General features: G+C 38.3%; 1 protein-coding gene across 3 annotated transcripts in view; it reads left to right on the top strand.

The window, feature by feature from the left end:
* The window catches only part of lingo1a (leucine rich repeat and Ig domain containing 1a), a 110,867-nt gene that overhangs the window by 52,504 nt on the left and 45,164 nt on the right, over positions 1-13,199 (top strand). The window lies entirely within an intron of this gene.

The following is a 13,199-nucleotide window of genomic DNA, read 5'->3' as shown; positions in this document are numbered from 1 at the left end:
CCAAGATGTGCTGCAATGCACCAACAAAGGCAGGGAAGAAGAAGAGTGCGAGCTAGTCAGGATGTATGGAAGCAATGCTGAATATCACTTGCAGTGCTAATATTCAATTTCCCAATGTTTTACAGTATGCAGCAAGAAAATGCAATTTAAATTAATTTTAGACCTCAGGGATGCATAGTTTGGTGATTAAGACGGAATATAAACATAACTTTTGCTTTCTTACAAGAGCAATGTGACGGGCTTATTTATTTAAATACTCTTGATATCTATTGTGGTTAATGCTTCAATTCACTGGGGCAGTTTTAAATGTAGGCTAAAATATTTCACTAGCCTTCACTAAGTGCTCTAAATGCCTCAAATATAACCATAAACCTTTAATAATGTTAGTTGTGATTAGTGTATATATATATATATATATATATATATATATATATATATATATATATATATATATATTTTATTTATTTATTTATTTTTTTCTGTTCAGCTTCAGCACTTAACTTTATTATGTACATTAGAGTTTGGGTTGATTTTTGGCAGACAGTAAAAATCTGTAGTAAGTGCTGAATGAGTTACAGCGATAATATACCCAACACAATGTACCTAAGTGAGTGCCTAAAATTGACCTTTCACTTTTTAGAAAAAGAAAAAAAATGAAAGTAAATGATGTGGTAAACATGAAATGAATCAATTAGTTTTCACACAATAAGTCATCCTTTCACATTTGAAGTTTCCTGGCTTAATCAACAGCAGACATTGCCCCGGCCCCACAACAAAAAAAATAAATAAAAAAAGATAATAATAATCTCCAGCAGTGCAGTCCCACTGGTGTCAGAGGTAATGCAGTCTGGTAAGAATTGGACTACTAGCACTTTCTGACAGCACACAGATGAATTATTAATCAGCACCAAAGTGTTTTTTACACCCACTTGTTTACGGACTATCTGTGCTGGCTTTAATATGGGAGATTGAGATTTTACCATGTGATCAAGGTTTACGTCAGCGATAAAGATATCTGTTGGAGACATGAACCATTAAAGCACATTTGTGTGCTGATGAATGGTCTCCTTGAATTCAATTGATAGGATTTCCATTATTCATATCACATTATATAGAGGTGATACAGTATGTAATTTCTTGATAGAGCTCCATAAAAATAAAAAAAATGTTTAAACTGCTGACCTCTATGATGTGCACACAGCCCTGGAAGATCTACTGTGGAATAATCTTCATCATCCTCAATCAATCAATTTATCTTACTTCACTATTTCAGACACATGGTGCATAGAATGAAAAAGTATTCATTTTTCTTCATGACCCTACTTTTACCTGGCCATTGTTTTATTACACCGCTCACTTTACATATTAGCGCTTCATTTCAACTCGATTCTTTTTGTTGCCGATTGCCAAGATACGGTCAGAACCTTTTTTTTTCCTGTGACGTGACATGACGATTGACTCTGTAACAATATGAAGAAGAAGAAAAGGCTAAGGAGAGAAAAAAAACATTTGATCTATTAGGTTAGTCTACTGCCGTAATACCTCCAGTGGACTGAAGCTATCTCCCCACGGATGACCAGACATCTTCGCTTACAGGAGTATTACAGGAAGTGAAATCACTTCGGCTCTTCTGTACCAATTGCTCCAAAATGGCCAATTTCCTGTCTAGGATGTGTGTTTTCACGTTTTTATCATCCCCGCCGTAGTTATCTAGTTGCACTTATGGCCATCAGTCATCGACGCGGCGTTGAGAGGAAGCCGATGTGCAGTAAAACTGACAGACGGCCTTCCGCATGACTGAAGATATATGAGACATGCAGGCAACTTAGTGGGGCTTTTTCATTGTATTTTCAGTGCTGCCATGAGGTGCCAACAGGGAAAATGGTTATGCTTTCCATGCCTCTGCTTAAATAGAGCTTTTCTGATGTGGTACCTGTCAGTCTTAGCTCGAGATATTATATATGTGTGTGTGTGTGTGTGTGTGTGTGTGTGTGTGTGTGTGTGTGTGTGTGTGTAGAGAGAGAGACAGATAGAGAGAGCGAGAGAGAGACTTTTGACAAAATTTTACGAAATGTAGTCCAGACCTCAATTTCTCTATTTAATTTTTTCTGTAAACACGTTTAACACATCTGTGGTCAGTCAGTTATTAATTACCTGCCTTTTAAGATGTTAGTGCTTTAATCCAGAGGTTTTCTCATCTGCATTCCATTTGGCATCCCCAAACCTAGAATACAACCAATCAACCAAATAGAATGAATACATATAATATGACCTAAATGGTTTTAAAATGCCATTTAAACCAAAAAAATAGGCACAAAGACATTTCCTCTCACTCATCGGCATATGCTGCTTTTTATCACTTCGAGTTCCCTGGGCAATATCTCACCAAACTGCTGTATCTGTGACACTCATTTGGAAGCCCTGTTTTCCTCTGTCATCAAACCTAATTAGAATTAAGTGTTTCTGAAATCACTATGCACACCTTGGAGCCCCAGAAACTCCCCGTTCACAGAGTCACATTAACACTTCATTTTCAGATTACGATAGTCCTCTACACAGAAATATCCATGCAAACAAGCCCTGTAATTTGTATTACACAGATCATAATGGACGACCTATCAAATGGACAAACATTCAAACCAAATGTATAGTATGATATAAATATATAATATTATATCAACCCTTGAAGGCTCAACTTCAACAGTTGTCCGTTGTTTTCTTCTATATCAGGGCAAAACATATCAAACACTGTCCACTCTGAAGGCACTCTGTGTCTTCAAAGTGGAGATTACTTATTCGTCAGCACAGGATTACTGTCATGCACAGCATCAGAAAAGTATTCATCATTTGCATAAGAACAATGACAGGACACCTCTCAGCGAGCTCTAATGAGAAATGTTCTTGTTCAATGGCTTGCACTCCACCTTGCATACATAACCTCCTTGACTTGACCTTTGAATTATGAAATCCTCCACTGCATGAAGCTACATCCATGTCGTCAGGACAGGAGAAGAATGTGAAGCAAAATGTGCTGAGATGCACTTAATGCCGTTAACGTAACGACTGCGAATCACTGCGCTTTCATTTTTTTCTGTTTAGAGATGAGACAATATTCCTGACTGAACTACATGGAATCTGTGCATGGGATTTTTAAAGGAGCGCTCATGTCCACGTTCAGGCTTTCAGCACTAATGTTGGTAAAATAAGCTTCAGCCCCTCCTTGTTTTCATCATGGCGGGGGAATTTCAAACATGTTGCCCTGTCAATCTTCAAATGGCAGATGTATCTGTCGACATCATTACACACCCCGACTGTAATTGCTTGATCTGGAATTCATGAATTTACCCTCAAAGAATGGCTGAGTGAAGCAGCAGGTTTATTTTCAGTACCTGCGACATAATTGGTTTTTCTTGTGCTGCGGGGCAGTGCATTATTCTTTGTCCAATTAGAGACAACTTCCCTTGAGTTGGATCCTTTTGTTTCCAATACAAGTTGTCAAAAGTAGATAATCATATTCTAATTCTGCTGAAGGATATCTCCACACCAACCGTTTAATAATCAAATAAGATGCACTAAATTCTTCATTCGTATTTGTGGGGGAAACAAAACATGTAAACTCTGCTTGAGCTCTCAGAACAAAATACTTTGCCTGGACTGACATTAGAAGCTGCTCAGACAAATAACAATTTTGACATCAGCAATCTCAAAATCTTCTTACACAGTGGCTCTTGAAGCATTGTGATATGGAAACAAAGACAGATGTAGACGTGGTCTTTTTCATTCTTTTAAAATCTTGCATTGTTTCTTTATGCCTTTTTAATCACAAATGTGCATTGGTTAAAAGAGAACATTGAGGGGCGATTTTGAAGAAAGCTTGTCTCTCTCTGTGTCGTTGTTGATGATTTCACTTCACTGAGTGTGGGAGACCGACGAGCTAACCACGAGGCCACAACCCTTGAGTTGTAGCGTGATTCGCTAGCATGTCTCTTTACGTGTCGGGGAGTGATGTTGACAAACGGCACACAATGTTGTGTGGTGCAGTCCGCACCATTTTTTTGCTTTTCATTAAAAAACGTATTATTATTTATTAAAATTTGCACTGAAAAAAACAATTTATTTTTGGCACGCGCGCACAGAACTAAAAGCTAGTGGACTGTGAGGAAATATTTGCTGATTTTTACAAAACGGGTATTGGTTTAAAATCGCTGACTGCCCCTTAAAAGGAAGAGAAAAAAAATCCCACCAAACATAAACAGACACATTGAAATGCATTAAAATAGCTTTGGTTGATCTGCCTTGCAATCCATTTGCGTGTTTTGCTCTCGGTGGTGTATTTTTGTAAAGGTACTGTACTTGCCTCTTAGCTATTCAAGTTAAGTAACAGTTACTCATAAACCACAACATGATGCAGTGGAAAAACACAACTTGTGCTTTGAAGTACACTCAGTACTTGTACACTCAGTTGCCACTTTATTAGATTCACCTGCTCAAACTAATACAATAGATCTTCAATGAATTCTACCTTGACAATGGTCAATACGTTACTTTCCCCTACACTACACACTACACTAGTTGATATAAATGGGGTGATAAAAATATCAGAAACACGAGTATAACACAGTTCAACTTAACAGCAACAGAAAAATGGCAGCTTCATAAATCACCCCAGAGTTGAATTGCCTCTGCTTCTATAAGAGCATTCAGAGAAACTGAACAGAATAGCCTTCACATAGGTTTATCTTGTTAAAAGCAATAAATGCACACCTGTAAACAGAAAGAAAAGAAAAAAAAAACTCCTAAGAAAAAGACAATTTACAAATAAAGGTTTCAGAGGCATTTACTCACTTTTTATACATAGGTACATTTGTTTTTAATATGTTGCCTTTTTTCTAAATTCAAGACATGACGTATGTACCAATATTAACATAGCAGTTTGTTTGAATCCACCCAGACATCTCACGGGCTGGCCCACCAGTACAGGGGAATCACTACAATGCCAGAGGACATACCCACTTCCTCATTCTTTTATAGTCGAATATTTCCATGATCCAGTTTCTCCGACTCTGCTCAAAGAATATGTGAAAATGATGTGTACATTTTTATCATGAATTTTGCACTCATATGTAATTAGAAACTGCAGTGGCTACTGCAGTTAAGGTGAAAGAAGATGTTGTGCCTTTGAGATGACTGTTTGCTCTGTTTTATGGCAGGAACTATCCTCAGGGGTTACTATAGGCAGATAAGAGTTGCATAGATACAGCAGAGGGATGTTTTTGTCTCTTATTCTACTGTCAATTTTAAAACATCCCATGTGCATTTAACTTTCCGATAATTGTATTACGAATACCATACTAATCCTGAGTAGGGCCTCCCTTCGCTCTCCAAACAGCGTGAGTTCTTTGCGGCACCAATTCCACACAAAATTCCGCTCCATGTTGACATACTGGCATCACATTCCTTGTGCAGATTTTGTCAGCTGCACATACACGTACATGCTGACACTACTCGCCACATCCCAGAGACATTCTTTTCGATTTGGGAAGCCTTTAGAGTACACTGAAGTCATTGTCGTGTTCATAAACCAGTTTGGGATTACTTTTGCTGACATGATGGCATGATGCAATATCCTGCTGGAAGTAGACATTGGAAGTTGCTTAATTGTGGTCTTTAAGTGGCCAGCAACAATACTTAGAGAGGCTGTGGCATTCAAACAACCGGGGTTCTAAGGTGCACCGCCTCAAGGATCATCTTGCTGTGTGTTCTGAGATGCTTCTCTGCTCACCAAAGCTGTAAAGTGTGGTTATCTGAGTTACTGTATTCTTTTTTTTTTTGTCAGCTCTAACCAGTCTGGCCATTCTCCTCTGAACTCTCTTATCAACAAGATATATTTCCACTCGCAGAGCTGGTGCTGACCAGAGCAGTTTCACAGAAACTCAAACTAAAACCATCGGGCACGGACAATAATAAATTAAGTTACTGACATCACAGTTTTTTTCCCCTCATCCTCGGATTTAACCTAAGCTCTTGACATATACCTGCATGATTTTACACGTTGCACTGCACTGGCTGAATGGATACAGGTGTTCCCTTATAAAGAGCACAGTGAGTGAATGTCGCTCCCTTCTTCTTCCCACAGCTTGTACCCACTGTATTCAGTGGACTTCACAGAGACATTTCTGTTTATCATAAAGTATACCATTGTTTGAGGTATATAAAAACTTGTGAAAGCGATCAATTCTTATATGATATGTAAGCCTGTTAACTCAGGTGACATGTCGCTGTGCTTTAACACTCGAAAGAAAAATGACCACATGTAACTTCGGTAGCAAATCAAAATCGTTTTAAATTCATGCCTTGTCTGAGGCATTCAATCTTGCCAAGGTGGCCCGTGTTTATTCCCGTTCCAGTTTTCTAACTGTGAGATTTTAGCATTGTGGAAGAATTAAAATAAATGCATTCTGTTTCTTCTACAGGTCTTGGTTTGTCCTTATCGCTTTGCCGGGGTTATAGAATGTTAAATAGTCAGTCACCAAATGTTCACTTGTACATTTAATTCAAGGTGTGTTCCTGTAAAATCGACACCTGGCCCCAGAGCAACCGAGCGGCATTTTAGGTGTGATATATTAAAATAACTTCCATTGCATTTAGATGAGCTGTTCAGCCAGCTCTCCAATGTGTAAGATGCTAATCCAAACACTTCCACATTCATTCTCAGAGTAAAGTGTGCTGCACTGATATGCTGCAACTTTTGTCCATAATGCACTGCTGGTCTGACATGGACCTGCCATGACACCACTACCAACAAAAACTGAATTATATGGGAATGTTGTGAATCTTCAACTGCAGTTACTAAAGCTCACATCCGACTACAAGGTTGTTGTTTTTTCATACTTTAAGTAAAGCTTAAATATTTTAAAACCATAAAATCATCCCAACCTTTACTGACCATTGCAGTTTCCCAAATGTAACCATTTATTCGCAAAATGTAACATTACCTTAACATAACAATTGCATTGGTTTGCCTGAATTGAAAGTTCAGATAGTTTCACACAAAATAGTAGTTAGCAAGTCTGTGATCATGAAATCTCTTTACAAAATGATGTCAACATGGACTGCTCCTGCGAGACATAACCTTATTCATTATGCTAAATTAGTTGATTCTTGCAATTATTTCCTCCAAACCTTGCCACTCTCATCTGACCAGACTAGTCTCTATCAGTGCAGATTGAGATTGTTCCTTTAAATCCGGAAGTGGAAGATACATTACACCATCTGCACTGACATTAGGTATAAATTCAAACAACACTTTCTTAAAGCCAAGAAAGTTGTGTAAAATGTGCTGCTTACTTTGTCCCTCCTAATTGAAAGTCAGCTATAGAGAGCACATCTGGGGTTCAGTAATAAATAGGCAGCCAGGTCAGTCGAGGTACTACAAATATAGAAAAGAAAACAGGTTCATTAATGTATGGGAAGGTCATGTTGCCTAAGAGTTTAGCTTGACTTTTAGGAAGGCTTTTCTGTTTAGAACTGAATGTCAGTAAGTTTCTTTGCCTTTCAGCTCGACCTACTTTTGACAGGGAAAAGAAAATGATAAGAGAAAAAAAAGACCCTTGCACAGTATTTTCTCTTTCCGGCAATATCCACAGAGTTCATTTGAAAGTAGCCTTGTTTTGCGTTTTTGAAATAAAGCTGAGGTAAAATAGGCCCAGATCTCTTGAAGCAAAATGTGTGTTTGTGGAAGATTTCCTCTAATCCTCGCTGCTAAGCGCAAAACAAGAATCCAAGGTCAGCCTTCCAAAGGATGCAGGGGCAATATTTCTATCATGTCAAAGGATTTACTGGGTACAGCTTTGTGGTACATAAGTACTCTGCTACCGTTGTCTCGCAGAATACACAACAACTGCACATATTTATGTGAACACGTTTCCAAAGTCTATCATAATACACAATGCAAGGCACATGTCTGAAAGGTACCACCCAGGGATGTAATGCACAGAAAACACACGCTTTATGATAGAATGTCTGTGTGTTACAGACAAACGGGAAAAGTAGAAAATTACTCTGAGGCTGTGATGTAGGATAGAATAAGCAATCCAGTAGGCTGTACTGATATAGTGAAAGCTGACTTAGACTCCTCGAATGCAAAGGTATAGTCAATACTTTCTGTCCTGTCATGTAGTATATGTGTTTATACTCTATGATTACCATTAGTTGTTGCCGTGGAAACAGGTGATGTATACATGTATGCAGGGACGTTTGCAAATGGAATACGAAGATACACAAAAGCTTGTCCCTATTAAGAGCATAACTGGGATTTGAGGTGGTACCTGTGTCAATTTTAGCGCACTCATCGACATGCTGCAAGGGAAGAAATGCACGTTTTTGGGGGTAACTTATGATGGATGTTTTTTTCAATGTTCCTCTAAATTTACATTTAAAAGTCATTAACCTTTAATATAGGGGACTTTTGTATTATTTTTCTTGATATGATGATCTTGATCAGAAGAACAGACTTTAATATGTTAATGTTTTTGGCAAATTAATGAACATCAACAGGAAGGAATGTGTTGTTTTTTTTCTTGAATCAATCCAATAGACTTCTTGGAAGAATCTAAAAAATATTTCCTCACGGATTGCAAGCTGTCGGTTCTGTGTGCGTTTTTTCACAATGAACATCTGCAGGTGCAGTTTACCAAGAAACATCGACTCAAATGTGCATTAAGGGATTACAGTAGGTTTCGATAGAAACTGTAGCAAATATATAGTATAGAGTATAGTAAAGTATAGAGTATCAAAAGTGTCCAAGTAAATTCTTTAAAAAAAGTTTACATTTGGCTTCATAAAGGAGAGAATAAATATGATCAGGATCAGAATACATGATAGTGTGTATTTAAGGTTCATGTTTAATTATACTGGTGTTTTATGCTACATCAATGACCTTACCACAACATCTCATAGCATATGTTTCACTTGGTAGATGGTGGTCGTACACCAGGGGTGGCTGTGATCCTCATTTTAAACTAGAAGAAGAACAATGTTTTCTTGATTTTCTTATGTCTTGTTTTTTATTAAGTCGCGGTGTGTTGAGCTCTCGGGGCCACAGTACTTATTTGAGACGATAAGAGATTCAGCAGAAGTGGTGATGTGGTTACAAGAAACACTTTAATGTTTTTCGTTTATACAATATAGATGTATATATACATTAATAACAATATATCTTCATTATGTCTTTAATGTATATATTTATATAATACACATGCTGAAGCCTTTAACATGAATATTTATCTGAATAGGGTATTAAATTGTCTTAGGTCTTATAAAAGGTTTTTAAAAGCATTACATTAAATGTCAAAAAGTGTGCAAATACCCTGACTGGACACTTTATGACAGTAATGTCAATACAAGTGCCCCCTCTCGATAAGCCTGTCTTGATACATGGTTTTCATAATGTTCATTTTGTTTTTGACATACAGTTGATGCTCTTATCAGACTTGATTTACAGTAATTGGGAGAGAGGGATTTAAGTATCTCGCTCAAGGTCAGAGACACTTTCTCTGGACATAGCTGTCGATGGACACATCGGCGTCTGTCAGTCTGATTTAGCTTATTATGTTTTGGTCATGGGTTGATCTATCTATTTTCTAGGTCACCGTACTGTTCATGCTTGCGAAGTCAATCATGTTCATGATTGTACCCTGTGGATAAGACCATTTCACTCTGATGAGATCACTCACATCAAAGCCTTGGCATAGAACAGTATATGTATTAAGCCTTGTGACAGAAACACGGCATACTATTTGTCTTCAATGTTAACTCTGTTTACCAGTTGTTAGTCAGTTCAATTGATGGTGCATGAAAGAACCTGTGCTATCAATAAGGAATGTAAGTGATGTATCCTTGACACAGGAAGCTGCTTTGTACTCGTAGTGCTTCAGTAACTGCATAATCCATTCATTAGCAAACTATTCCTGGTTAATGCGCCTCCACATCTCAAAATCATCAATACACACCATGTCTGTCTCTGGTGTGACCTTGTTGCATTTGGCAAAACGTGTATTTGTCCTCCTGACCTGACAAGACTTGTACAATTCCCAACTCCACCAGTTCATTTATATGTCTCACAGGGTATTCCTTTAGCCAAATAAGCCCATGCTCCAAAAAAAGGGTGTTAAACTACGTTTTTCATGGAATATTTCATGGAATAACTATTCAATGATAAAACTCTGATTACAAACATTAAGGCTGTGAGTCATACAATATTAAGCTCAAAGAGGCAGAATTTTCAAAGTACTTCATTTCATCAAAGCCTGCCCATAAATCAGCCCATACATCATAATAGGTTATATCATGAATTAATATAGCCCACTCATCCACTCAAAGTGATTTAAAAGTTTTCATGACATTTTTGTAAAGTGCTGAATGTTTCATTTATGGGTATGATGAATTAATGTTGTTTTTTTCTTCCCCTGCATGATGACTAAAGCTGCTGACAGAAAATGTCACATATGATGCATGGTGCAAAAATTGAAACCGTCTCTCTCCGTGTCTCACTCACTTATACACAGAGTAAGACAAACAAATATCAGGCAATATCCAGCTCAGCAAGCTTCGCTTATTGCCTCTATGAGCAATAGCCCATTTTCTCAAGCCAAGGTAGACAGGTGAGGTGGAAAAGAGACAATGATCACAGAGGTATTCCTCCTCAAGGTCAGCAGTAAAAGCATAAGAGAAAAACAGAGAAGTCAAGAAATTGCTTTTTCACCCCCAATAGCAAACATAAATCTCCTATGGAAAATAAAAAAAAGGATGTTTTGGTTCCTCACATATTTCCTTACTACCATTTCAACTTCCCTCATGCAAAATTGAATAATAAAAGATTGACACTGGCCTCTTCAAGAGGCGAGCTTCTGGAGACAATACCCTTTTTTTTCTGGTGGCTGCAGATTCCAAGGAACAATAAAATATATGTGCGACAATTAAACAAAATAGTAATTCTGTAAAACTTTAGAGTAAAAAAACTAAACAAAAACCGATGAAATCAGAAATGTTTGCTGCGAATGTCGACAGTTAAAGACCGAAGAATTATGAACAACACAGTTCTCTACATTGAGCGAACTGTAGATTTACTCGGGTTGAGCTGAATCTTCCTTTGTTTTGTCTTTTCCACCCTGGAGAGCAGTGAAGTGTGCCAGCTCCGTGGTAAGACAGTAAGCAGACCTTAATTGATACCTCCAATTATTCTGTCTGCTGGCAACAAAGCGTGGTACATTACAGTGAGCAGCACACTGGTTTAGTGAGACTTGGTGGTACTAGCTTCAGTGAGTTTGATGAGGACGACCAACGGGGAGGATTCCGGGGCTGCCTGTAACACTAGACACAGATCACAGGGAGAATTCATTAGAGCCACAGCCAGTGGAAAGCTACACACTATGCTTGTGCGGTCTTGCAGCACTCTTATCAAGTAGGCATCATCTAGAGCACCTGCATGCAGAAGATTTATGTCCTTTGTGAGGTCTAGGAGTGTTTAATAGCAATGTAATGTTAGATTCTTCATCATGGCCACTTTAATGTTGAAGTGAGCCCTCAGTCTCATTGCTCCTTTTTACCGGGAAACCAATCTAGGAATACAGCCTCACCGAAAGCATACATGAACCAGCTGTTTGACAAATAACCTGCCGTGGTACTAAGTCGCAGTAACTAATGTGTCGCATCTGAGGAAAACAGCATTGATTGTGAAAGAGTCATTTACTCCCTATCGAGAGGCGATTTGTCGGGTTTTTTTTCTTTCTTTTTTCTATAGAACATGAAGGATGGTTTCTCGATGCTGCAGGTGCAGGTCAGTGGGTGGGACTGAGTTGCTGTAGATGATGTGTGCCACTGCAAAGATCAAGCCAAAGGTGCTTTAATGATCTGGAAAGGGGGTCATTCAAAAGGAGTGGAAGGCAATGAATCATTTGCAAAAGAGATGCATCAAGGTAATTGCATCACTGAGCACAGCTTCTAATCTGTTCCTCTACCCATGATTACTTGCAGCTCTGAGCATTTCACTGTAGAAAGTTGAAAGCCCTGTTAGATAATGCCACTATCATGGGAATTACATTCAAACCCTTGAGACTTCAAAATGGAGTCCTTACAAAAGCAATTATGTCGCCTTTTTGTCCAGAAACTCTTTCATGCCACAACATTGTATTAGCGGCCTTAAAAGTGAAGTGCTAAGTAGGACTCATGGGGCTGTACACAATGTCACTGTTAGGTGACCTTTAGACCTTCCTGTAGTGGAAAGGCTACTGTAGTTTGGGCTACAAAGCTGGTAGAAGGACTGAATGTGTTTTGCTCACTCAAATTCTACTTGTATTTATAATGGACTAGGGCTGCAACGACGAGTCGACGTCATCAATTATGCCGATTATGTAAATTCGTCGGTTTGCGTAGAATGTGTCGACGCATCGCTTCGTGCCGTGAATGTTTGTGGTAGAACGGGAGAGAGAGAGAGCCTCGGGGCGGGTGACTGTGAGCAAGGTGAGGTCCAGTGAAACTGAGTTTGTTGCAACAGTGAATTTGGGGTGCAGGTTTCAGTCTGTCTGTTGATAAACGCTGCAGCGTCTAAAGAGAAATGAGAAGTTTCTCTGTGTTATTTATGCTGTTGAGGAAGTAAACGGGGTGAGTCTGTCTGTTGATGTTGTGCTATGGATTACATGGAAGATTTTTTGACGCCCCCTGCATTACTACATTCAAAATGTCTCCAAAATTACCCCGAAAATTAAATCTTTTATTTATGTTGTGTTCCATCTTCATTGACTCTGACCCATATATCTGATTCATAGAGATATGTATATGTATATATATATTTATTTTTTTTTCTCGGTAATTTGACTGAACAGAAAATAATCGTAAGATGAATCGACTATTCGAAAAAATTATTAATAGAGTAATCGATAAAAACAATTGCGTTAGCTGTAGCCTTATAATGGCCAATTCATTAATTTACTAGTCCAATACAGGACGACTAATTTCATGCCTAGTTATCACTGTTAATGTTAATAATTCCACTTCTCTTCTATTCTACTTATAATCACACTTTGTTTCAGTTGTGCTGCATGCAATGGGTACCATGCAGGCTTGGGGAGTAACAGAATACATGGAAGTGCGTTACGTAATTAGTAACTTTATTCTCTTACAGTTACAGGGGGGAAAAAAAG

This window comes from Scophthalmus maximus, chromosome 7, assembly GCF_022379125.1.
Source record: "Scophthalmus maximus strain ysfricsl-2021 chromosome 7, ASM2237912v1, whole genome shotgun sequence".
Classification (NCBI taxonomy): domain Eukaryota; kingdom Metazoa; phylum Chordata; class Actinopteri; order Pleuronectiformes; family Scophthalmidae; genus Scophthalmus; species Scophthalmus maximus.
Note: the sequence above shows the minus strand (reverse complement) of the source record. Positions and strands in the feature narration are given on the sequence as shown.